Here is a 26,327-nt window from a genome sequence, read left to right on the forward strand (position 1 = left end):
GCTATTGTGAACAGAGCCCGATGCCGCCATGACATCCATTGAGTGCAACGCAGAACACCGCATGACAGCAGGTTACAAGTGGCTGCTAATGTCAGGTACTTCATTTATTTTTATTTTTTTTCATAAACTGTTCAAACAGTTTACTGGATCACACAATGATGGATTACCTCTTCTTAAGCATTTAGCCGCAAGACTAGATTTCCATGCAGGTTTTGGTTAGTTGGCAACTAGACTGGTACTTTGCTATGGGAAATCTCTAACTGTGGTTTAGCCTTCAATGGGTTCTGAAAACACTGTTTGGAGAAGAACCTGACATTAGCCAGCCTTGTAACCTGCTCATCACCTCAAGCTCGGCTTGTCTCCACTACCAACTGTCAATTCTCTCTGGTTATCATAGTGACCAGGCTATAGAGGGTATTAATCAACATCCTCCAATACAGTCCCTTGCCAACACTTATACCACCACCTTCTGGGGAAAGGACTCAGACAGATACTTGAGCTCCTTGTGATCCTGTTGTTCACTGAAAAGTACCTTGTTTGTGGTATTTTTGGTTTTACACATTAACTCCAGTTATCCAGTACTTGTGCCCATTGTGTGGACTCCTTCTGCCATTTCAGAGCCAGAATATGATGGTTGTCAAAATCTATTGCACTTTACCAAAAGACTCATTGCTCTTACAACATGGGTTCTTTGCTAACTATGAGTTTTGTAGAATAGATAGGCTTTGCAGGTCCGAAAGAAGAAGCAACCATGTGCTGGATGTCTCAAGGGGTCCAGAGAGGTACTGCCAGAGAGAAGTCCTGCCTCTGAGGATCAATGTGTAATGGTTTAATTTCACCGTGTAGCCAGAATCCTAGGAAATGTACTTACCTACGCACTATGTCACAAACAGGCACAAATATACAGTAGACGGTATCAAGATGATGAAGTGTTTAGAATAACCTCTCCATGGTGAGGTACCTGACATTAGCCGTCTTTTTAACTGTCAGGAATCAGTTTGGACTCTGCTGTGGCAGAGTTGTATTTGTCACCTGGTCCTGCAGTCGGTGTTTTCCAGTGCTCGGCCGGTGGGTGGAGCCTATCCTGCTGTGCCTCATTCCTGGGATCACATGGTTGTATCAGGATTTCTCTCCATCAGTGTTGTGCCAGTTATAGCCCTGTTCTGCAGTGTGCGCGCCTGGTCTCTGTAAGTGTTCTTGATTCTGCCCGCTACCTCGTCTGACCTTCCTGACCTCGGTCCTCCCCGACCTCCTTGAGTCCGGTCCCCTCCGTTTTTGTCTTACCTTCCGGTCTTCCTCTCCTGCTCCCTGTTAGCTGTTCTGTTCCTGCGTCTTCCCTCCTTTGGTTAGCTCTCCCGGTTCCGACCTCCGGCTCATTCCTGTCACTGACTGCGCCTACTCCATTGTATTGTGTGACCGCCCGGCCCTGATACTGCGTGTACAACTTCTCTTTGTAATCTATCTGTGATTATTCCTGTGACACCTTGTGGTTCCATTGTCCTGTTATTTACTCCAGTGGGCCTGCTCCCCCTAGACTTCACAGTAACCTGCTCATCACCTTAAGCTCGGCTTGATCCAACTGCCAACTGTCAACTCTCTGTGGTTAGCATAGTGACCATGCTGTAGAAAATATCAGACATCGTAGACTACAGCCAACACTTGTACTACCACCTGCTGGTCTTCAGTGGTATTACAGAGTAACAACTTACATTTAATTTGACAATTACACCAGACACTACAGACTCCTATGAATGCACAAACTTTTGTAATGGCCGCTTCTGAGTCATTACAAGCGTAATGTAGGAAAGAAGTGGGGTGACTAACATATAACCTTTGGTAAATATGGTATAATTTTAAAATATTATCCTAGCTACATAGACAAACTTACAAATAAACGTCAAATAGTCCAACTAGCAGCCACATAACATCACAACAGTATTAGAAATTTTCATACGAGGGCCTATATCAATACAGAATGATCATCTCAGATAAGCGTCAGTGTTGATCTTCTCAACCATTTAGGGAGTGAGGCCTCAGTCTTATGCCCACGTTACCCTTGTCAGAAGAACTATTTTGTACAGATAATCCCCCAATGTGTTTCCTCTGTGCATTCATCAGGGGAGTCTGCTGCTCATTCCAAAGGTCGGCCGTGTCTATTGCTAGGATGGGTATATTATCTGCATCAGCAGCTGTTTAATACCTCCTTACTGTATCTGTAAGGGGGTGTGAACAGAAGACGCATTTAGTTAACATCTTGGCGATGTTTACTTGCAAATACTGCATCTGTTGGTCAGAAAGAACAAACAGGAACTAAAGAGTGGAGAGTGTGTTTCCTTGAGGAAATTGGATTTTGGAAGAGATACCAGGTCATGTGACAGTTGTGGCACAGTCGCTAAATATAAAAGGGAGTGGAGTTGGAGGCAGAGCCTTTACAAGGCAGGTCGTGTGGCTGTGAAGTGGGCTTACAGTCATTATTGCCACAGAGGGGTCCGCGAGTGGTCAGATCCCAGAGAAGGCCTTAGCTATACCTGAGCCGAGAGGAATGACAAGCTAAGGGGAAGATCTGTGGCCAGCGCCAATAGAATATCCGGAATGAGCCTCAGTAGAAGACTGACCTGTGCCAATAAAAGACCATGACCTGAATCAATGGAAAATCTGTGACTCGATCCGAACTGGTAAAGAGTGTGCAGAGCTCACCCAGCTTGGACTTTTGGCCTAGTGGATAGTCTCCAACCTCATTAGGGCCTGTGTACTTAGTATTGTCTAGATAAGTGGATAGCAGCAACAAGTAGATTGACATTGACATTTTTTGCTAGAGTGAGTTAGATAAGAGCCACACTGGTGACCATAAGTGATAAGAATAATAATGTGTTGATAATATTGTGATTATACTTTGTATATGTGTGTAACTGATTTCTTCACTGTGAAATAATCTGTTTTACCACTTTTACTTGTGCCATTCCCTAGATTTCTATAAAGTTTAATAAACCATTATTGGCTCAGTTACTCTTCTCCACATCATCTGCACTATTGCATCCGACCACCTTCTGAAACTTAGCATACTCCGCAATATGCAACATTCGAGCGCAGAAATGGCGGATAAGTTGGTGACCGAGTCCAGTAGATACAGCCTTCCTCTTGGGCTTATGCTTAGCAACCTACCAAAATTTACAGGGGACATTTTGCTGTTGTGGGATTGGGTCAAGTGATTGAAAAGTATCTTACGCAAGCATCCTATGAAGTCAGGCACGCCGGTGTGGATCCACTGCGCCATGAGCCAGGCTTACTTCAGAGGGGCGGGGCTAAGTGACTACCGGGTATTCACCAAAGCCTCTGATAGTGAGGATCGACTTGGCTGCTGGTAGACACTAGGTACCACTTCAGGGCAGTCCCTGGAAGCAGCAGCTGGCCCTAGGAGTCAGGAGCGAGGGAACGGACAGGAACAAGGACAGGCTAGGAGTGACATGCAGGATAGGTTCAGGGATGTCAGAGAAGACAGGTGTGAGTGTAGGAGCACAAGCAGGTCACAAGTCAGATGTGCGTACACAGGCTGGACACCGGACACATTAACCTTCATAGGTTGGACACTGGATTGGTGCAGAAAAAGTTTACTGGTCAGGTTGCATAAACGAGATGAGGGCACTGGATACAGGCTGACATGCAGAGGGCCTCTGACATGCCAGGAGACTTGTTGCACAGGCAGTTCCAAAAGGGTGAGGATACCTTAAGTACCTAGTGCCTCTCATCCATTGGCTGGAAGCACTTCAACATTAAGCACACTGCCTCTTTTATGAGGCGGGCAGTAACGCATGCACACCATAAGTGCGCTTCCAGGACACCAGTGTGATACGCGCAGGGTCTGGGACCTGAAACCACGATGGGGAACACAATGAGAGGACCGTGCAGAGTGTTGGTGAGTGTGTAAGCATCCTTTCCAATCCACCAGGCAAAGGGTCTTCCCTTTAAACTTTTTCATAGCCAGAATGTTCAGTTGTCCATAGACCATGAAAAACTGGGAACTCGCTGAAGCATCACTTACATGGTTATTGTATGAAAACTCCGCCCAAGGCAAAACGTTGGCCCAATCATTGTGGTGTACATTAGTGAAGTGCCACAGGAAGTTGATGAGGATCTGGTTAATGTACTCCCCCTAACTGTAGGACTGAGGATGGTAGGCCAAAGAGAAGTCCAGGGATACATTCAGCACCTTGCAGGTAGCCCTCCATAACCTGATTGTGAATTGGATGCTTCTATCAGATACAGTGTGGCTAGTGTAACAATGTGGGCTCCGAGGGTATGGGGGGACCACGTGTCAGGTAGCGGGATTAAAGCACGCCGGAGTAATTTGTCACTTTAACAGCCCATATGGTTTATTAACAGCTTCATAAACCATACTAGGTCACATAACATAAGGATGCCGTTCCTTGGCTTTCTCCTCAAAGACCAATACATAATATAAAGTCCAAACACTGTTGGATTTCCACACAGGTGTCCCTGACCCTTGTCAGTATTCAGACATCAGTTTCAATCCTGGTTACCTTCCTCTGAAGGTGGCTAGTGTCCTTACCAGGTTACCCCTGGCTCCAGCCAGGCTTTACACATGGACTTTAAAGCCCATACCTTCTCCAGAAGGCCTCCTTAGCAGAGCAAACACCTTGCATCTGCTCTCACCCTCTGCAGCACACACACTGACAGTCTAGAGCCAGTCTCCCCTAGACTGCCCTAGACACTCTGCTCTTGGTTCAGAAACAAAGGATTGATTTAACCCTTGGAGCCACACCCACAGGTGATAAGGAGTTTTTAATCAGCCTCACACACCCTTCCATGACTCTGCATGTAAGGCCGGGTTCACACTTGCAATTACCTCGCACGAGTGCAATGCGAGAAAATCTCGCATTGCACTCGGACCTATGTTAATCAGTGAGGCAGCTCCCATCCAAATTGGACTGAGAAAAAAAATCGCAGCATGCTGCGTTTTGGTGAGTTTCTCGCACGAGTCTCTTCAATGCAAGTCTATAGGTGCGTGGAAAAAAACGGATATCACACGGACGGCGCACACACCATCCTAGTGACATTCGTTTTTCTCAATACATTTCACGCATGTAGCAGAGAACACTGTAAATGCCCCTGTACATAACAGTACATGAATAGTATCATAGTATCATAGTTTTTAAGGTTGAAGGGAGACTCTAAGGGGTACTTTGCACGCTGCGACATCGCAAGCCGATGCTGCGATACCGAGCGCGATAGTCCCCGCCCCCATCGCAGCTGCGATATCATTGTGATAGCTGCCGTAGCGAATATTATCGCTATGGCTGCTTCATATGCACTCACCTGCCGTGAGTCGTGCGGGGGGGAGCGTCGTGCGGCGTCACTGCAACATCACACGGCAGGCGGCCAATAGGAGCGGAGGGGCGGAGATGAGTGGGATGTAAACATCCCGCAGACCTCCGTCCTTCCGCATAGCCGACAGGAGCCGCGGTGACGCAGGTAAGGAGATGTTCCTCGCTCCTGCGACTTCACACACAGCGATGTGTGCTGCCGAAGGAGCGAGGAACAATATCGGACCGTCGCGTCAGCGTAATTATGGAATTCGACGACGCTACACCGATGATATGATTACGACGATTTTGCGCTCGTTAATCGTATCATCTAGGATTTACACACTACGATGTCGAGAGCAACGCAGGAAGTGCGTCACTTTCGACATGACCCCACCGACATCGCACCTGCGATGTCGTAGTGTGCAAAGTACCCCTAAGTCCATCTAGTTCAACCCGTAGCCTAACATGTTGATCCAGAGGAAGACAAAAAAAACAAAAAAAAAAAACAATGTGGCAAATTATTTTATTAGCCCTGGCAGCAGTTGCCTGACACTGTCCACTAAAGTTAAGTTTACCATCCACCCATACACCGAAGTCTTTTTCTGTGTCACCCAGTTTTCTACAATTAAGTACAGAATTATAAATTTTATTTCCTCTACCCAAGTGCATGACCTTACATTTATCTACATTAAACTTCAATTGCCACTTCTCAGCCCAATCCTCCAATTTACATAAATCTCCCTGTCATATAAAATTATCCTCCTCTGTATTGATTACCCTGCAGAGTTTAGTATCATCTGCAAATATTGAAATTCTACTCTGCATGCCCCCAACAAGGTAATTAATAAATATGTTGAAAAGAAGCCGGCCCAATACTGACCCCTGTGGTACCCCACTATGAACTGAGACCCAGTCCGAGTACGTACCATTAATAACCACCCTTTGTTTCCTATCACTGAGCCAGTTTTTAACCCAGTTACACATATTTTCCCCTATACCCATTATTCTCAATAGCAGCTGCTGAGGGTAAAAACTGATTGCACACTGACAGCACACTGATGAAAAGTGAACTAAAATCATCCGACTTTCTAGCATGGTGGGGAGCAGAAGGAATGGGTAGTGGCAACAGCCATCCGGATACAAGTTGTTTAGCGGTTTTATTTTGTGCACAGGAAGGGCAGGCAGAAACAAACTTTACAATATCTTTCCACATGGTAAGCCACTAGTAATGTAACTAGATAAGAAGAGTCGCCTTTTCTGCCCTATACTTCATTGGCAAAAAACATAACCTTTATTAGTGAATTTGGTGTGCTACCAGCAAGGGTACTGAGGTATATACAGTGCTTTGCGAAAGTATTAAGCCCCCTTGAATTTTTCAACCTTTTCCCACATTTCAGGCTTCAAACATAAAGATAAAAATTTTAATGTTATGGTGAAGAATCAACAACAAGTGGGACACAATTGTGAAGTTGAACGAAAGTAAACTTTTGTAAGAAATAATAAACTGAAAAGTGGGACGTGCAATATTATTCATCCCCTTTACTTTCAGTGCAGCAAACTCACTCCAGAAGTTCATTGAGGATCTCTGAATGATCCGATGTTGCCCTAAATGACTGATGATGGTAAATATAAGCCCCTGTGTGTAATCGTCTCCGTATAAATGCCCCTGCTCTGTGATAGTCTCAGGGTTCTGTTTAAAGCACAGAGAGCATCATGAAGACCAAGGAACACAACAGGCAGGTCCGTGATACTGTTGTGGAGAAGTTTAAAGCCGAACTTGGTTACAAAAATATTTCCAAAATTTTAACATCCCAAGGAGCAGTGTGCAAGCGATCATATTGAAATGGAAGGAGTATCATACAACTGCAAATCTACCAAGACCCGGCCGTCCATCCAAACTGTCATCTCAAACAAGGAGAAGACTGATCAGAGATGAAGCCAAGAGGCCCGTGATCACTCTGGATGATCTGCAGAGATCTACAGCTGAGGTGGGAGAGTCTGTCCATAGGACAACAATCAGTCGTACACTGCATAAATCTGGCCTTTATGGAAGAGTGGCAAGACGAAAGCCATTTCTCAAAGATATCCATAAAAAGTGTCATTTAAAGTTTATCGCAAGCCACCTGGGAGACACCAAACATGTGGAGGAAGGTTCTCTGGTCAGATGAAACCAAACTCAAACTTTTCGGGCACAATACCAAACAATATGTTTGGCGTAAAAGTAACACAACTCACCACCCTGAATACACCATGTGACGGGGTGTACAGCAGAGCAAGGAGAGACAACAGGCCGAGGAACGATCCAACAGGTTTATTCACAAGAACACTGGAACAGCACACGATAAGTCCACGTAAAACAGATTCGGGGGCCCTTCCCGACAATCCTCGGACCGGATTACAAAGCAATCGTCCTTACAGTAGTCCAAAGAGTTCCACACAATCCCACGGGCCGCCACACAGGCCTAGCTCCGTCCGTGTCCACAGCCACCCAGGCTGGAGCTCCTGCTCCCTTCAAGTTTCAGCTCACTCTGAAGTTACAAAAAGGGAAATGCATTGTCTGTGCTCCTTGACCAGCCCACCATGTTCAGGGGGTGGGGGTCACACATCCTATCATCAATGGTTTGGTCCATCACAGGGCTCCGATATGTCTGCCAGCCACAGTAGATGAAGGGATCCCCTGCTGTGCAGAACAATGACTATTCCTTCACTGGCCAATTCAATTACAGATTAGATACACAACTCTGGAAAGAAGAGGACAGGCTATTTACATAATCACATTAGATGCCAAGACTACAATTGTATGAGAGAGACACATTGAGATCAGTAGCTCCCCCAAGGAAATACATGAATTACAACTAATACAACCAGGGAAATATGCATATCATGACATAGTATCACAGCATATACAGTGAGAGGGTAAATTACATCTTCACAATCCCTCCCCCTCCCAACTTGTGTACGTACTAGGGACCTCTACAGGTCACTGGTTAAGTACACACAGGCAGAGCGTTACTTACATGTGGCTTCATGCAGCCACGAATTGGCATCGTAGCTCTCCCACATCATTGCCCAGGAGAACAGCTGCAGGCAGACCACCCATCACCCCAACCACACATCGCTTGACCCCAAAACCAAAGTTCAGATCCACAGTGGCTGTGGGAATAGTCCTCCATTGTCCACCAGCCAGTTCAATAACAATCCCAGGTCCTCTATGGATTGCCTCAGGCCGAACCACTCGGGGATCAGCCAGTGTGAGGAAAGCACCCGAGTCACAAAATCCAACAAGTCTCTGTCCATCCAGCACAACCTCCTGCAAGTGCTTACCTCGATGAGCAGAAGTCGTCATAACTGCGGGTCGCACCCCGTAAACTCCTGGTGGTGCAACATGGGGGGCTGAGTCACTAGGCCAGTCCTCACATAACGGTGCCACATCTTCCTCCATGGCACTGGGCTGTAAATAATTAACAATCCGATTGGGTGCAGGATCAGTCCTCATTTGAACAGCTGGGCAGGAGACTTGCCGATGCCCTGGCTGTCCACATTGATAGCATCTGAGCTGGGTCTCCCTCCATCCAAGGCGTCCTCTTGGGTAAGGGGTAGGGGAACTTGGAGGCCGGCTCCCACCTGAAGGTGCTGTAGGGGTTTGAGGATGATTCCTCCATGGCCTGGCTGGGCATGAGGCCTGCAAATGCCCGGGATGCCTACAAACATAACACCTGCGCTCTGTTACTTCCTCTCCCCGGCGTATTCCAGAAAGTGCAGTAGAAGCAACTGGAGGCACATTAACACGGGTATCAACATGTGGTGGCTTAGAGGAACGGGGAACAATGGGGACAGAATAACTGGGGGCATCCGGTGTTGTGGAGCTGTTAGGCGTCTCTCCATCCTCCAACAGAATCCTCCACTGAGGCTTGATGGTGAGAGCCTCATCAGCGAGAGCAGCAGCTTCCTCCACTGTCGCTGGTTTTCTCTCACGCACCCATTCCCGGATCTCAGCGGGGCACTGGGCAAAGAATTGTTCTTTTAGGATGACCTGCAGGAAGGTCTCCCAAGATAAGGCCTCCTCTGCCTCCAGCCAGCGATTACATATTTGTTTGAGTCTATGAGCATATATCTTAAAAGACACTTCCCCATCACATGCTAAAGCACGGAACTGAGTCCTGTAAGTGTCTGGGGTCACAGCATAATGTTTTAGAATAGTCTGTTTAATCTCCGCATACTCACAGTTCCACCGAGGGTCCATAGCTCTATAGGCTTCAGCAGCTCCCCCCTCTAGGAGCCCAACCAGATGCCGGACGCGCTCCCTTTCTGGGACTTCCATTAATCGACACTGATGCTCAAAGTCCTGGAAGAAGCCCTCAATGTCACCAGCAGCCTCATTAAACTGCTTGAAGTCTTTGCGGGACACTCTGGGAAGTTCCCTCATGATGGGTGCTGGGGTTACAGTCTGTCTGGAACCTCTCGCGGCTTCCACAGCGAGCTGCTTATCCAGCAATGCCATCTCCTCCATCCTGCGCTCCTTCTCTTCAGCTCCACGCATGGCCTCCCTCTTATCTTCTATGGTGGCCTCATCTCCAAGCAGTGCCATCTTTTCCTTGTACCACACAATCCATTGACTTTTTTGGGTATTTACCTCCAGCTCCCGTCTTTCCTCCCTTTGCTGTGAGGATCCTTCCTCCACGTCATTTTGCGAGCAGACTCCTTCTAGCGCCTCAATCAGCTGCTCCTTGGAGAGTCCTTTGAAACGAACTCCTACTTCACGGGCCTTTGATTGCAGGCTCCCCAAAGTCCAGGTCTTGTACTCTGCAGTGCTGGTTCCTGATGTTGAGCCATTGTCCTCCATTCCTTCTGCTCTGATCCCAGCGCTGCCAACCAGTTTGTGACGGGGTGTACAGCAGAGCAAGGAGAGACAACAGGCCGAGGAACGATCCAACAGGTTTATTCACAAGAACACTGGAACAGCACACGATAAGTCCACGTAAAACAGATTCGGGGGCCCTTCCCGACAATCCTCGGACCGGATTACAAAGCAATCGTCCTTACAGTAGTCCAAAGAGTTCCACACAATCCCACGGGCCGCCACACAGGCCTAGCTCCGTCCGTGTCCACAGCCACCCAGGCTGGAGCTCCTGCTCCCTTCAAGTTTCAGCTCACTCTGAAGTTACAAAAAGGGAAATGCATTGTCTGTGCTCCTTGACCAGCCCACCATGTTCAGGGGGTGGGGGTCACACATCCTATCATCAATGGTTTGGTCCATCACAGGGCTCCAATATGTCTGCCAGCCACAGTAGATGAAGGGATCCCCTGCTGTGCAGAACAATGACTATTCCTTCACTGGCCAATTCAATTACAGATTAGATACACAACTCTGGAAAGAAGAGGACAGGCTATTTACATAATCACATTAGATGCCAAGACTACAATTGTATGAGAGAGACACATTGAGATCAGTAGCTCCCCCAAGGAAATACATGAATTACAACTAATACAACCAGGGAAATATGCATATCATGACATAGTATCACAGCATATACAGTGAGAGGGTAAATTACATCTTCACACACCATCCCCACTGTCACACATGGTGGTGGCACCATCATGGTTTGACACTGCTTTTCTTCAGCATGGACAGGGAAGATGGTTAAAATTGATGGAAAGATGGATGGAGCCATTCTTGAAGAAAACCTGTTGGAGTTGCAAAAGACCTGAGACTGGGATGGAGACTTGTCTTCCAACAATAATAATAATAATAATAATCTTTATTTCTATAGCGCCAACATATTCCGCAGCGCTTTACAATTCAGGAGGTTCATATACAAACAAGTAACAGTTATAGAAAATGCAATATTTAGATGGAAAAAAGACAACCCTGCTCGTGAGAGCTTACAATCTACAATGAGATGGGGGGAGGGGCAAGGTACAAGTGCTTATTTACAATGACAATCCAGCCATCTCAAGGAAATGGGGGATAGATAATGGCTTCCTAGACCAGTTGGCCAGAACCTTGAGATGCATTTGGGTGCCATGGAATTTGACGTGGGGTTATGTTCTGAGAAGTTGTGGAGGGACTATGTGAATTTAGTTTGGCTAGGGAGTGTGATAGGCCGCCCTAAAAAGATGCGTTTTTAGGGAGCGTCTGAAGCTGAGCAAGTTGTGATTCATCCTAACTTTTTGAGGTAGAGCGTTCCAGAGGATTGGTGCAGCTCGGAAGAAGTCTTGGATTTGGGAGTGGGTGGTTCGAATCAGTGTGGATGTTAGTCGAAAGTCATTTGCAGAGCGTAGAGAATGGGTGGGGTGATAGACAGAGAGGAGGGTGGAGATGTAGGGGGTCCCGCACTGTGGAAAACTTTGTGAGTGAGAACAAATAGTTTGAATTGGATCCTGTGATATATGGGCAGGCAGTGCAGTCACTGGCACAGAGCAGAGGCATCCGAGTAGCGGTTAGCCAGATAGGTGACCCTGGCTGCTGCATTAAGGATGGACTGTAGAGGAGAGAGTCTAGTTAGGGGGAGACCAATTAATAGAGAGTTACAGTAGTCAAGGTGAGAGTGGATCAGGGCCACGGTGAGGGTTTTTGTCGTTTCCACTGTGAGAAAGGGGCGGATTTAGAGATGTTCTTGAGGTGCAAGCGGCAGGAGCGGGCAAGAGAGTGTATGTGGGAGGTGAAGGAGAGATCAGTGTCAAGTATTACACCCAAACAGCGGTGCTGCGGCCTAGGACTTATCGTTGTGCCACAGACAGAGAGGCAGATGTCAGGTTTAGGAAGGTTAGAAGACGGAGGGAGACGAAGTAGCTCAGTTTTCGAAAGGTTACGTTTCAGATAGAGAGCAGACATGATGTTGCAAACTGCAGTCAGGCAGTCACTGGTATTCTGTAGTACAGCGGGGGTGAGCTCAGGGGATGAGGTGTATAGCTGTGTGTCATCAGCATAAAGATGGTACTGGAAGCCAAATCTGCTGATGGTCATTCCAATTGGGGCAGTGTAGAGGGAGAAAAGAAGAGGGCCAAGGACTGAGCCTTGAGGAACCCCAACAGTGAGAGGAAGAGGAGAAAATGTGGAGCCAGCAAATGATAACAATGATCCCAAACAATAAGCAAAATCTACAATGGAATGGTTCACAAATAAACGTATCCCGGTTTTAGAATGGCCAAGTCACAGTCCAGACCTGAACCCAATCGAGAATCTGTGGAAAGAGCTGAAAACTGCTGTTCACAAACGCCTCCATCCAACCTCACTCAGCTCCAGCTGTTTACAAAGGAAGAATGGGCGAGAATTTCAGCCTCTCCATATGCAAAACTGATAGAGACATACCCAAAGCGACTGCAGCTGTAATCGCAGCAAAAGGGGGCGCTACAAAGTATTAACTTAAAGGGGATGAATAATATTGCACGCCCCAATTTTCAGTTTATTGTTTTTTATAAAAATGTAAAATAAGCAATACATTTCATTCACCTTCACAATTCTGTCCACTTGTTGATTCTTCACCAGAACATTAACATTTTTATCTTTATGTTTGAAGCCTGAAATGTGGGAAAAGGTTGAAAAATTCAAGGGGGCCGAATAGTTTTCGCAAGGCATTGAAATTAACTAATTTTTGGGGGAGTAGAAACTAAGCAGAATTTCTCCAACTCTTCTTCAAATACTTAAAACTTGGTTCTGGTGATGTATTAATGTACTGATGGTGATTCTGGTGATATATTCATGTAAATACCCCTTTATTTTTTTTTTGTGGCTCTTGTATCAGATTAATATGGCAATGTTGCCCTTGTCTCAAAAAATGTTGCGCACCCTTTTGCTATACCCTTGATTTGTATAACGTTTAATAAACCATTGTTGGTTCAGTTACCCCTGTCTCCTCCTTATATGTGCCGTTGCATCTGCCGACCTGCTCACATATTCCATTCTAATTCCTTCTGCTTTTTCAAAGGAATTAGTGGAAACGTGCCAGGGAAATTTGTGGGTGTCAAGATTCCGTCAAGCCAAATCCTGGAGGTGGAACGCACTCCCCGTGTGCCAGTGTCATGCGAGTGTCACATCCTTCTGCTCTGGGAGGCATGACTTTCAGTGTGTGCGTGTCGTTATTGCACTCACTAGAAAGGATGGGATAATGTAAATAGACCGCTGATCGTGTGATCGTGCTATGCGTGTCTTACGTTCTTACTGGCCACTGATGTCCCATCATAGTACGTTACTCAGGCTGTTCACAGTAGCACGAGCACCATGCGGCCATCCCGGTAACAAGATTCAAATTGGCTCCTGGGACATTTTACAGAAAGGTCGTACTAATGGATCCACTACTAAGTCAATTTAAAGAGTCTGGCTACTGTACACTATGTTATACCACACCATTATCTGTACACCTCGTACACACGGCTCCGCTCCGTACACCTCGTACACACACGGCTCCGCTCCGTACACCTCGTACACACACGGCTCCGCTCCGTACACCTCGTACACACGGCTCAGCTCCGTACACCTCGTACACACGCGGCTCCGCTCCGTACACCTCGTACACACATGGCTCCGCTCCGTACACCTCGTACACACACGGCTCTGCTCCGTACACCTCGTACACACACGGCTCCGCTCCGTACACCTCGTACACACGGCTCCGCTCCGTACACCTCGTACACACGCGGCTCCGCTCCGTACACCTCGTACACACATGGCTCCGCTCCGTACACCTCGTACACACACGGCTCTGCTCCGTACACCTCGTACACACACGGCTCCGCTCCGTACACCTCGTACACACACGGATCCGCTCCGTACACCTCATACACACACGGCTCCGCTCCGTACACCTCGTACACACACGGCTCCGCTCCGTACACCTCGTACACACACGGCTCTGCTCCGTACACCTCGTACACACACGGCTCTGCTCCGTACACCTCGTACACACACGGCTCCGCTCCGTACACCTCGTACACACACGGCTCTGCTCCGTACACCTCGTACACACGCGGCTCTGCTCCGTACACCTCATACACACACGGCTCTGCTACATCCACACTGTAAACCCCTCCTGACCCCACACATAAACATCCCCTCATCCAGCACCATGACAACCAGCACAGCAGAGTCCTGCATACACTGAGGAGCTGATCATGTGACCCCTGACTCCTCCCCTCCATGTGACATCATCACAGGTCCTGGAAGCACAGAGCAGCCATATATCTAGTGTGCGGCTCTGCAGGTGGAGGTAGGTGCAGGGTATTATATATCTAGTGTGCGGCTCTGCAGGTGGAGGTAGGTGCAGGGTATTATATATCTAGTGTGCGGCTCTGCAGGTGGAGGTAGGTGCAGGGTATTATATATCTAGTGTGCGGCTCTGCAGGTGGAGGTAGGTGCAGGGTATTATATATCTAGTGTGCGGCTCTGCAGGTGGAGGTAGGTGCAGGGTATTATATATCTGTGTGCGGCTCTGCAGGTGGAGGTAGGTGCAGGGTATTATATATCTGTGTGCGGCTCTGCAGGTGGAGGTAGGTGCAGGGTATTATATATCTAGTGTGCGGCTCTGCAGGTGGAGGTAGGTGCAGGGTATTATATATCTGTGTGCGGCTCTGCAGGTGGAGGCAGGTGCAGGGTATTATATATCTAGTGTGCGGCTCTGCAGGTGGAGGTAGGTGCAGGGTATTATATATCTAGTGTGCGGCTCTGCAGGTGGAGGTAGGTGCAGGGTATTATATATCTAGTGTGCGGCTCTGCAGGTGGAGGTAGGTGCAGGGTATTATATATCTAGTGTGCGGCTCTGCAGGAGGAGGTAGGTGCAGGGTATTATATATCTAGTGTGCGGCTCTGCAGGTGGAGGTAGGTGCAGGGTATTATATATCTAGTGTGCGGCTCTGCAGGTGGAGGTAGGTGCAGGGTCTTATATATCTAGTGTGCGGCTCTGCAGGTGGAGGTAGGTGCAGGGTATTATATATCTAGTGTGCGGCTCTGCAGGTGGAGGTAGGTGCAGGGTATTATATATCTAGTGTGCGGCTCTGCAGGAGGAGGTAGGTGCAGGGTATTATATATCTAGTGTGCGGCTCTGCAGGTGGAGGTAGGTGCAGGGTATTATATATCTAGTGTGCGGCTCTGCAGGTGGAGGTAGGTGCAGGGTATTATATATCTGTGTGTGGCTCTGCAGGTGGAGGTAGGTGCAGGGTATTATATATCTGTGTGCGGCTCTGCAGGTGGAGGTAGGTGCAGGGTATTATATATCTAGTGTGCGGCTCTGCAGGTGGAGGTAGGTGCAGGGTATTATATATCTAGTGTGCGGCTCTGCAGGTGGAGGTAGGTGCAGGTTATTATATATCTAGTGTGCGGCTCTGCAGGTGGAGGTAGGTGCAGGTTATTATATATCTAGTGTGCGGCTCTGCAGGTGGAGGTAGGTGCAGGGTATTAGATATCTAGTGTGCGGCTCTGCAGGAGGAGGTAGGTGCAGGTTATTATATATCTAGTGTGCGGCTCTGCAGGTGGAGGTAGGTGCAGGGTATTATATATCTAGTGTGCGGCTCTGCAGGTGGAGGTAGGTGCAGGGTATTATATATCTAGTGTGCGGCTCTGCAGGTGGAGGTAGGTGCAGGGTATTATATATCTAGTGTGCGGCTCTGCAGGTGGAGGTAGGTGCAGGGTATTATATATCTAGTGTGCGGCTCTGCAGGTGGAGGTAGGTGCAGGGTATTATATATCTAGTGTGCGGCTCTGCAGGTGGAGGTAGGTGCAGGGTATTATATATCTAGTGCGCGGCTCTGCAGGTGGAGGTAGGTGCAGGGTATTATATATCTAGTGCGCGGCTCTGCAGGTGGAGGTAGGTGCAGGGTATTATATATCTAGTGTGCGGCTCTGCAGGTGGAGGTAGGTGCAGGGTATTATATATCTAGTGTGCGGCTCTGCAGGTGGAGGTAGGTGCAGGGTATTATATATCTAGTGTGCGGCTCTGCAGGTGGAGGTAGGTGCAGGGTATTATATATCTAGTGTGCGGCTCTGCAGGTGGAGGTAGGTGCAGGGTATTATATATCTAGTGTGCGGCTCTGCAGGTGGAGGTAGGTGCAGGGTATTATATATCTGTGTGCGGCTCTGCAGGTGGAGGTAGGTGCAGGGTATTATATATCTAGTGTGCGGCTCTGCAGGTGGAGGTAGGTGCAGGTTATTATATATCTGTGTGCGGCTCTGCAGGTGGAGGTAGGTGCAGGTTATTATATATCTAGTGTGCGGCTCTGCAGGTGGAGGTAGGTGCAGGTTATTATATATCTGTGTGCGGCTCTGCAGGTGGAGGTAGGTGCAGGGTATTATATATCTAGTGTGCGGCTCTGCAGGTGGAGGTAGGTGCAGGGTATTATATATCTGTGTGCGGCTCTGCAGGTGGAGGTAGGTGCAGGGTATTATATATCTAGTGTGCGGCTCTGCAGGTGGAGGTAGGTGCAGGGTATTATATATCTAGTGTGCGGCTCTGCAGGTGGAGGTAGGTGCAGGGTATTATATATCTGTGTGCGGCTCTGCAGGTGGAGGTAGGTGCAGGGTATTATATATCTGGTGTGCGGCTCTGCAGGTGGAGGTAGGTGCAGGGTATTATATATCTGGTGTGCGGCTCTGCAGGTGGAGGTAGGTGCAGGGTATTATATATCTAGTGTGCGGCTCTGCAGGTGGAGGTAGGTGCAGGGTATTATATATCTAGTGTGCGGCTCTGCAGGTGGAGGTAGGTGCAGGGTATTATATATCTAGTGTGCGGCTCTGCAGGGGGAGGTAGGTGCAGGTTATTATATATCTAGTGTGCGGCTCTGCAGGGGGAGGTAGGTGCAGGGTATTATATATCTAGTGTGCGGCTCTGCAGGGGGAGGTAGGTGCAGGGTATTATATATCTAGTGTGCGGCTCTGCAGGTGGAGGTAGGTGCAGGGTATTATATATCTAGTGTGCGGCTCTGCAGGTGGAGGTAGGTGCAGGGTATTATATATCTAGTGTGCGGCTCTGCAGGTGGAGGTAGGTGCAGGGTATTATATATCTAGTGTGCGGCTCTGCAGGAGGAGGTAGGTGCAGGTTATTATATATCTAGTGTGCGGCTCTGCAGGTGGAGGTAGGTGCAGGGTATTATATATCTAGTGTGCGGCTCTGCAGGTGGAGGTAGGTGCAGGGTATTATATATCTAGTGTGCGGCTCTGCAGGTGGAGGTAGGTGCAGGGTATTATATATCTAGTGTGCGGCTCTGCAGGTGGAGGTAGGTGCAGGGTATTATATATCTAGTGTGCGGCTCTGCAGGAGGAGGTAGGTGCAGGGTATTATATATCTAGTGTGCGGCTCTGCAGGTGGAGGTAGGTGCAGGGTATTATATATCTGGTGTGCGGCTCTGCAGGTGGAGGTAGGTGCAGGGTATTATATATCTGGTGTGCGGCTCTGCAGGTGGAGGTAGGTGCAGGTTATTATATATCTGTGTGCGGCTCTGCAGGTGGAGGTAGGTGCAGGGTATTATATATCTAGTGTGCGGCTCTGCAGGTGGAGGTAGGTGCAGGGTATTATATATCTAGTGTGCGGCTCTGCAGGTGGAGGTAGGTGCAGGGTATTATATATCTGTGTGCGGCTCTGCAGGTGGAGGTAGGTGCAGGGTATTATATATCTAGTGTGCGGCTCTGCAGGTGGAGGTAGGTGCAGGGTATTATATATCTAGTGTGCGGCTCTGCAGGTGGAGGTAGGTGCAGGGTATTATATATCTAGTGTGCGGCTCTGCAGGTGGAGGTAGGTGCAGGGTATTATATATCTAGTGTGCGGCTCTGCAGGAGGAGGTAGGTGCAGGTTATTATATATCTAGTGTGCGGCTCTGCAGGTGGAGGTAGGTGCAGGGTATTATATATCTAGTGTGCGGCTCTGCAGGTGGAGGTAGGTGCAGGGTATTATATATCTAGTGTGCGGCTCTGCAGGTGGAGGTAGGTGCAGGTTATTATATATCTGTGTGCGGCTCTGCAGGTGGAGGTAGGTGCAGGGTATTATATATCTAGTGTGCGGCTCTGCAGGTGGAGGTAGGTGCAGGGTATTATATATCTAGTGTGCGGCTCTGCAGGTGGAGGTAGGTGCAGGGTATTATATATCTAGTGTGCGGCTCTGCAGGTGGAGGTAGGTGCAGGGTATTATATATCTGGTGTGCGGCTCTGCAGGTGGAGGTAGGTGCAGGTTATTATATATCTAGTGTGCGGCTCTGCAGGTGGAGGTAGGTGCAGGGTATTATATATCTAGTGTGCGGCTCTGCAGGTGGAGGTAGGTGCAGGGTATTATATATCTAGTGTGCGGCTCTGCAGGTGGAGGTAGGTGCAGGGTATTATATATCTAGTGTGCGGCTCTGCAGGTGGAGGTAGGTGCAGGGTATTATATATCTAGTGTGCGGCTCTGCAGGTGGAGGTAGGTGCAGGGTATTATATATCTAGTGTGCGGCTCTGCAGGTGGAGGTAGGTGCAGGGTATTATATATCTAGTGTGCGGCTCTGCAGGTGGAGGTAGGTGCAGGGTATTATATATCTAGTGTGCGGCTCTGCAGGTGGAGGTAGGTGCAGGGTATTATATATCTGTGTGCGGCTCTGCAGGTGGAGGTAGGTGCAGGGTATTATATATCTAGTGTGCGGCTCTGCAGGTGGAGGTAGGTGCAGGGTATTATATATCTGTGTGCGGCTCTGCAGGTGGAGGTAGGTGCAGGGTATTATATATCTAGTGTGCGGCTCTGCAGGTGGAGGTAGGTGCAGGGTATTATATATCTGTGTGCGGCTCTGCAGGTGGAGGTAGGTGCAGGGTATTATATATCTGTGTGTGGCTCTGCAGGTGGAGGTAGGTGCAGGGTCTCTGTAGCACCCCACGGGGCAGGTGGTTAGCCTACTCGTTGCCGGGCAGTCGTGGGTCGGGTCAGGCGATGTCACGGGTGGCCTTGCCTGGTTCCATTGCCCCGAAATGTGCAGTAAACGGTGGGGTAATTGGGGAAAGTTTGTCGTGACGCCTCCTGTGGTATGCGGCCAGGGAGTTTCCGACGCTGTAGACTTTTTTGCCTGGGCAGGTGTTATGGCAGCCGGGATGGTGTCGTTCCCCACAGGCGGAGCGGGCCACGGGTGGATGGAAGACGGTAGGATGGCGATCCTTTGAGAGCGCGAGGCGACGGCGTCGCTAATCAGAGTCTGAGTTGGCAACTGCGGTTCTAGGTTCTTTTCCTCACTGCATTAAAAGCTGCACCCAGGTGCTGGTCTCTGCTGTCGTGGGCTTCGGTCAATCCCAGGCAAGAAAAGGGGTCACCACCTGTGATTGAAGAGAGCGAGAAAGAGAATGTTCCCCTCCAAAGTTAGGTACCCTGGCTGAGCTCCCTCTCCAGGCCCCGGGCCTAATAAAGTCCAAGAATTCCAGCAGTGTCTTGTCAGAACTATGGTCCCAACGGATTGTTGCGCCTATATCTACCCCAAGTAGACCCCGCTCCCCAGGTGCCTGGCTTCAGTGACCGGGAAGTCCCATGTATTGTGATGGACACCCCCCTGTTTAGGCTGGTTTCACACATCAGCTTTTTGCCATCAGGCTCAATCCGGCGAAAACATGACTTCTATTATCCCCGGATTGTGCCGGATGGCCTTGCCTTCCATCTGGCTTTCACCGGATACGGCAAAATTTGCTTGTCCGGCGGCCGGATGGAACGTTGAAGTGAACGTTTTTTGTCTCCGGGGAAAACATGGCGCCGTACGGCTTTTTTTTTTATAATGGAAGCCTATGGGCGCCGGATTCTGAGTCATCCGTCATATGCCAGAAAACTGCATCTGTTTTCGTTTTTTGTTTCTGGCCATGCCCAGACGTTGTGTAAATAGTATTTCTCTGTCGGTGGGTCCATCGGTCTCTCTCTCTGTTGGTTGGTTTCTCTCATACTCACTGATTACGGGCGCGGCGCTACACAGCTGTCACACTGCTCTGGCGGCTTCTCTATTGAAAATGCCGGCCGCTCATTATTCCATCTCGCATTCCCTGCTTCCCCCGCCCACCAGTGCCTATGATTGGTTGCAGTCAGACACGCTCCCACGCTGAGTGACAGCTGTCTCACTGCAACCAATCACAGCCGCCGGTGGGCGGGTCTATATAGTGCAGTAAAATAAATAATTAAAAAAAAAAACGATGTGAGATCCCCCCAAATTTTGATATAGCCAAGGTAAAACCACACGGCTGAAGGCTGGTATTCTTAGAATGGGGAGCCCCACATTATAGGGAGCCCCCCAGCCTAAAAATATCAGCGAGCAGCCGCCCGGAATTCCCGCATCCATTAGATGCGACAGTCCGAGGACTCTACCCGGCTCATCCCGAATTGCCCTGGTGCGGTGGCAATCGGGGTAATAAGGAGTTAATGGCAGCCCATAGCTGCCACTAAGTCCTAGGTTAATCATGGCAGGCGTCTATGAGACACCCCCCCCCATAATTATTCTATAGTGAAAGTAAATAAACACAAACACCGAAAAATGTTTTATTTGAAATAAGACAATAAATACAATTTTTCCCCACTTTATTAACCCCCAAATACCCCTCCAGGTCGACGTAATCCACACGAGGTCTCACGACGCTTTTAGCTCAGCTACTTCGGAAGCTGACATGAGCGGTATTAGAACACCGCCGCTCCTGTGAGCTCCACGCAGCAACTGAAGTGTCGCACTTTCAGCGGAGACGTCACTCATGTAGTGCCTGCGTGTGTGCGGTGATGATGGGTGCGGTAGTGCCGGTGTGTGCGGTGATGATGGGTGCGGTAGTGCCGGTGTGTGCGGTGATGATGGGTGCTGTAGTGCCGGTGTGTGCAGTGATGATGGGGGAGGTAGTGTCGGGGTGTGTGCAGTGATGATGGGGAGGTGGTGCCGGTGTGTGCGGTGATGATGGTGGCGGTAGTGCCGGGGTGTGTGCGGTGATGATGGGTACGGTAGTGCCGGGGTGTGTACGGTGATGATGGGGGTGGTAGTGCCTGCGTGTATGCGGTGATGATGGGGGCGGTAGTGCTGGGGTGGGTGCAGTGATGATGGGGCAGTAGTGCCTGCGTGTATGCGGTGATGATGGGGACAGTAGTGACTGGGTGTGCGGTGATGATGGGGGCGGTAGTGCCGGTGTGTGCGAGGATGATGGGTGTGGTAGTGCCGGGATGTGTGCGAGGATGATGGGGTTGGTAGTGTCGGGGTGTGTGCGGTGATGATGGGGGCGGTAGTGCCTGCGTGTATGCGGTGATGATGGGGGCGGTAGTGCCGGGGTGTGTACGGTGATGATGGGGTTGGTTATTGCCGGGGTGTGTACGGTGATGATGGGGTTGGTTATTGCCGGGGTGTGTGCGGTGATGATGGGGTTGGTAGTGTCGGGGTGTGTGCGGTGATGATGGGGGCGGTAGTGCCTGCGTGTATGCGGTGATGATGGGGGCGTTAGTGCCTGCGTGTATGCGGTGATGATGGGGGCGGTAGTGCCGGGGTGTGTGCAGTGATGATGGGGGCGGTAGTGCCGGGGTGTGTACGGTGATGATGGGGTTGGTAGTGTTGGGGTGTGTGCGGTGAGGATGGGTGCGGTAGTGCCGGGGTGTGCGGTGATGATGGGTGCGGTAGTGCCGGGGTGTGCAGTGATGATGGGGGCGGTAGTGCCGGGGTGTGTACGGTGATGATGGGGTTGGTAGTGTTGGGGTGTGTGCGGTGAGGATGGGTGCGGTAGTGCCGGGGTGTGCGGTGATGATGGGGGCGGTAGTGCCGGGGTGTGGGCGGTGATGATAAAATCTCTCTCTTTGCATGAAATGAAAGAAAAATAAAACAAAACAAATCCGTTTTTTGCTGCATCCGTCGCATCAGTTTTTACACAATCTGCGACGGATCCGTTGCATCAGGCACAAACCGGATTGTGCCTGATGCCAAAAAATGATATGTGAAACCGGCCTTAGCCTGAGCCATCCCACCCTGTCAGAAGGCTCCTGAACTGTATGTAGTGTGTGAATGTGGAATACCTGATATGGATACCGCACCTTAATTGTGTTATTCTCTATCTGGATTAGTCGCTATTCACACTCGCCTCCATGTTACTTTCTTACTCTCGGTGCCGTTTTTCTATGATTACTCCTGTGGCACACTATTTCCTCTTGGACACAAGATGGCCGCTCTGTTGCCGTCTCCTCGTTGTCGTTTTTGTATTTTCTTCTTTGTGATAAACTCTTCGTGTTTCTCTCACTGCGCTGGAAACATTTTTGGTTATTTTTGTCAGTTTTTACAATTTTTTTTACATCTATTTTACTTATGTGAAGAAAATAATTTTAGCTTCTGCCTCCCGGAAACCACGAACATTTACGGCGTGGGGAGGGGCTCTAGCGGGTTGCCATGATGGCTGAGGTAACAGTACTGCTATGAAAGCCAGCCTGTAGTTGGTGTTCATAGGAGATAGTGATTTTTGCTATACACAGCTGTACTGTAGTATTACTGTATATCAGATGATCGCAGGTTCAAGTCCCCTAACAGGACCCTCTAGGATCAAGGGCATGCTGGGTTGTCAGTATTGTTAATAACAGCCCAGTCTTCCGATCTGAGGCAGGGGAGAGCTGGGCTGTTGGTATTCAGAGCCCAGCTGCTCAATCTGGTCAGGCCTGCGGGGCTTCCACCAGATGTTACCCATTCAGTGTGATTACCTGGCTATTTAGCTGACTGGCAGTGGTTAGACCACAGCCAATTGCAGCTTTGCTCAGTGGTATGATTGCGCTGTGTGCTGATCTTTGTTACCTGACCTCTGACTACTCGCTTGAATTACCCTCTTTGCCTTTGACACACACTTTGATCTTTGTTACTTACAGACACTTACACATTAACTGTGCCATGTGGGCCAAGCTGCAAACAGGCAAAGGTTCTGTGTCCTCACCAGTAGGAGCAATACCCATCCTCTCCTCACACTGACTTGCTTGCTCCTCCACCTCCTCCTCTCCAGCCCATCCATGCTGGACAGACTGAAGCTGGGGCTGAGAGTCCCCTGTGTAGCATTGGGAGTCCCCTGGGTAGCACAAAAAAAAAACTTTCCTCCTCATCCTCCCCATCCTCCTCATCATCACCCAATGTTGGCTCAGGATATTGGTTGGGCTGGGTAGTATCCCCCTTGGGGAAATCTGGCTCCATAGCCACATGCTGGGCAATCAAAGCTTCCTCTTGGGCACTTCTTTTAGATTATGCAGTGATTATTTCAACAGACACAGCAGCGGGATGGTTTAGCTGATAAAAGCCTGATCACTACTCACGAGTTTGGTGCAGTACTCAAAGTTCTCAAGAACCTCACAAATGTCAGCTATCCATACCCACTTAACAGTTATGTGTGGTGGCTAACTCTCAGTCTGAAGGGCATATTGAAGCTGGTATCCAGCAACTGCCCTCTGCTGCTCAGTAATCCTCGCCAACATATAGAATGTTGAGTTCCACCGCGGGGGCAGATCGCACATGAGTCGGTGACTTGGCAAATTAAAGCACTTTTGCAACGCTGTAAGACCAGCAAAAGTGATAGCGGAATAGCGGAAATGAGCACTAATATGGCGCACCTTCTCAAGTAGGTACGGCAAGTCATATGTTTTCATAAATTTCTAAACAACTACGTTCAGCACGTGAGCCATGCATGGCACGTGTACCAGATTGCCGACCTTTAAAGCCACCATCAGGATATGCCCATTGTCGCAAACAAATAGGCCAGGTTGAAGGTGCAGCGGGAAGAGCCACTGATTGGTCTGCTCTTTTATACCTTGCAACAGCTCTGCTGCAGTGTGTGGTTTGTGACCTAAACAGATCAGCTTCAGCAGAGCGTGTTGCCGCTTTGCCGATGCGTTGCTGCACAGCTCCCAGCCTGGCAGTGATGGGGAGGGTAATTCACCTGAGGATGAGGAGAAGGAGGGGAGACCGGAAGTGGCATATGATGAGACGGAAACGGTGCTAGAAGTTGGGCCCACTATTCTTGGCGTGGGTAGGATGTGTGATGTTACAGTTTGCGAGTTTGTTCCAGCCTCCACCAGGTTCACCCAGTGTGCCGTGATAGATATGCATCGTCCCTGTCCACAACAACGTGTCCACGTGTCTGTTGTTAGGTGGACCTTCCTGGTTACGGCATTGGTCAGAGCAGGATTGAGATTGTTTAACACGTGCTTGTGTAACATGGGGATGACACAATAGGCAAAATAGTTGCGGCTGGGAACACTGTATAGTGGGGCAGCCACTGCCAAGACATCACGGAGACACTGTGTGCCCACAAACCTAAACAGCAATATCTCTATGGCTAGCAATTTGGCAATGTGTGAGTTTAGGTTTTGTGCCTGTGGGTGCGTGGCTGGGTATTTACTCTTCCTTAGGCTACTTTCACACATCCGGCTGTAGCAGTGCGGCACAATCCGGCGCTCTGCTGAAAAAACGAAACCGTTTTTTTTGGGTTTTTTTTGCCGCCGGTTTAGTTTTTTCCAGCATTGACTTGCATTGGCGCTGCATTGTGCCGCATGGGCTTGCGTTCCATCCGGTTTTTGCCGCATGCGGCAGATTTAGCCGATGCGGCTGCCGGATGGAACGTTCCCTGGCATGTTTTTTGCTCCGGCAAAAAAAAAAACGCATCACGCCGCACCCGGCCGCTGCGGGGCATTTTTCAATGCATGCCTATGGACGCCGGATGCGGCAAAAAACGCATCCGGCCGCCGCATGTGCTTTCTTCCACTGCGCATGCTTAGTAGCGTGCCGCAACCGGAAAAAAACGGTTGGGCCGCATGTAAAAACGTATGCAAAGGATGCAGTGTTTTCGCCGCATCCGTTGCATAGGTTTCACAGCCGGATTGAACCGCACTGCTCAAACCGGATGTGTGAAAGTAGCCTTACCAAGATCTCAGGCACGGGCAACTGGACGCTTCCCTGGGACAAGGAAGTGGATGTGGTTGATGTTTGCTGTGTCTGTGCAATTGCACTTTGTGGGCAGGATGTATGAGAGCCTGCTTCTTGGACAGCAGATTGTGAAGGACGTAGCACAGATGACATGGCAGTGGTTTGACCCGCAGACACAATTTTGGTACTCTGGTGTTCAGACCACCTACTGGGGTGCTTGGCTGCCATGTGATTCCGCATACTGGTGGTGGTCAGGTTGCCTTTGCCCTGGCCTCTGCTCAACTTAGTATGGCAGATGCTACAGATTACAATGTTTTTCTCTGATGGACTTTCAGAAAAAAAATACCAGACAGCGGCTGAACGCCCCCTTGCCCTGACTTGGGCCCCACTGTGGGGGTGCTCTTGGGAACAGTTGACCCAGTTCTTACTCTGGGCAAACCACTACCCGTTGGTGCCTGTGTTGGTGCTACATATCCATCTTTCTCTGTGTTGCTGTGCTGGCTATGCATGTAAACTGTCCAGGTTGGATCAGTGGACTCCTCATCAACCACCGGGTCTTCCATCTCATCCTCTTTCCCACTTGAGATTGTAGGCTGACCTGATGGCAACTGTGTCATCATCATCATCAGCCTCCACCTGAGGAAAAAGTAAATCAGGTTCCTCAAAATGGTTTTCTTCTGGCCGTAGGTCTTCAAATACTTGCGCATCAACGCATGCACCTCCTCATGTCCCTCTTCCATGCTGCACTGCGAGAGGCCAGAGCCAACCAATGGGTACATACAAAACAAATCCTCAGAGTGGCCAAGATTGAGGCCATATGTCTCCTGTGACTTATGATGGGGGGAGGAATGAGGACCAGGTTGAGGATTGGATGGGCCAGCCTTTTGTGTATCCACAGTAGACTGTGTGGTTGTGGAAGATTGGTTGCTGCCCTTGACAAATGTGAAGAGGCCTGGTCTGCCATCCAAGGCAGAATCTTCTGGCTTCCTCACACGTTTACGTTCCAGACCGAGAAATTTGGCAAGGAATATAGTGGATGCATCATGCTTCTTCTGACCTGACAAAGACTCAGCGCCCACCACTGACAACACCACGCCCACGTCCACGTCCCTTAACAACTGCCTTTTTTGTCATTTTGGGTTTTGCAGACATATTTGCAAATGTTCACCAAGTAAAGAA

Source organism: Anomaloglossus baeobatrachus, chromosome 5 (genome assembly GCF_048569485.1).
Source record: "Anomaloglossus baeobatrachus isolate aAnoBae1 chromosome 5, aAnoBae1.hap1, whole genome shotgun sequence".
In the NCBI taxonomy this organism is placed as follows: domain Eukaryota; kingdom Metazoa; phylum Chordata; class Amphibia; order Anura; family Aromobatidae; genus Anomaloglossus; species Anomaloglossus baeobatrachus.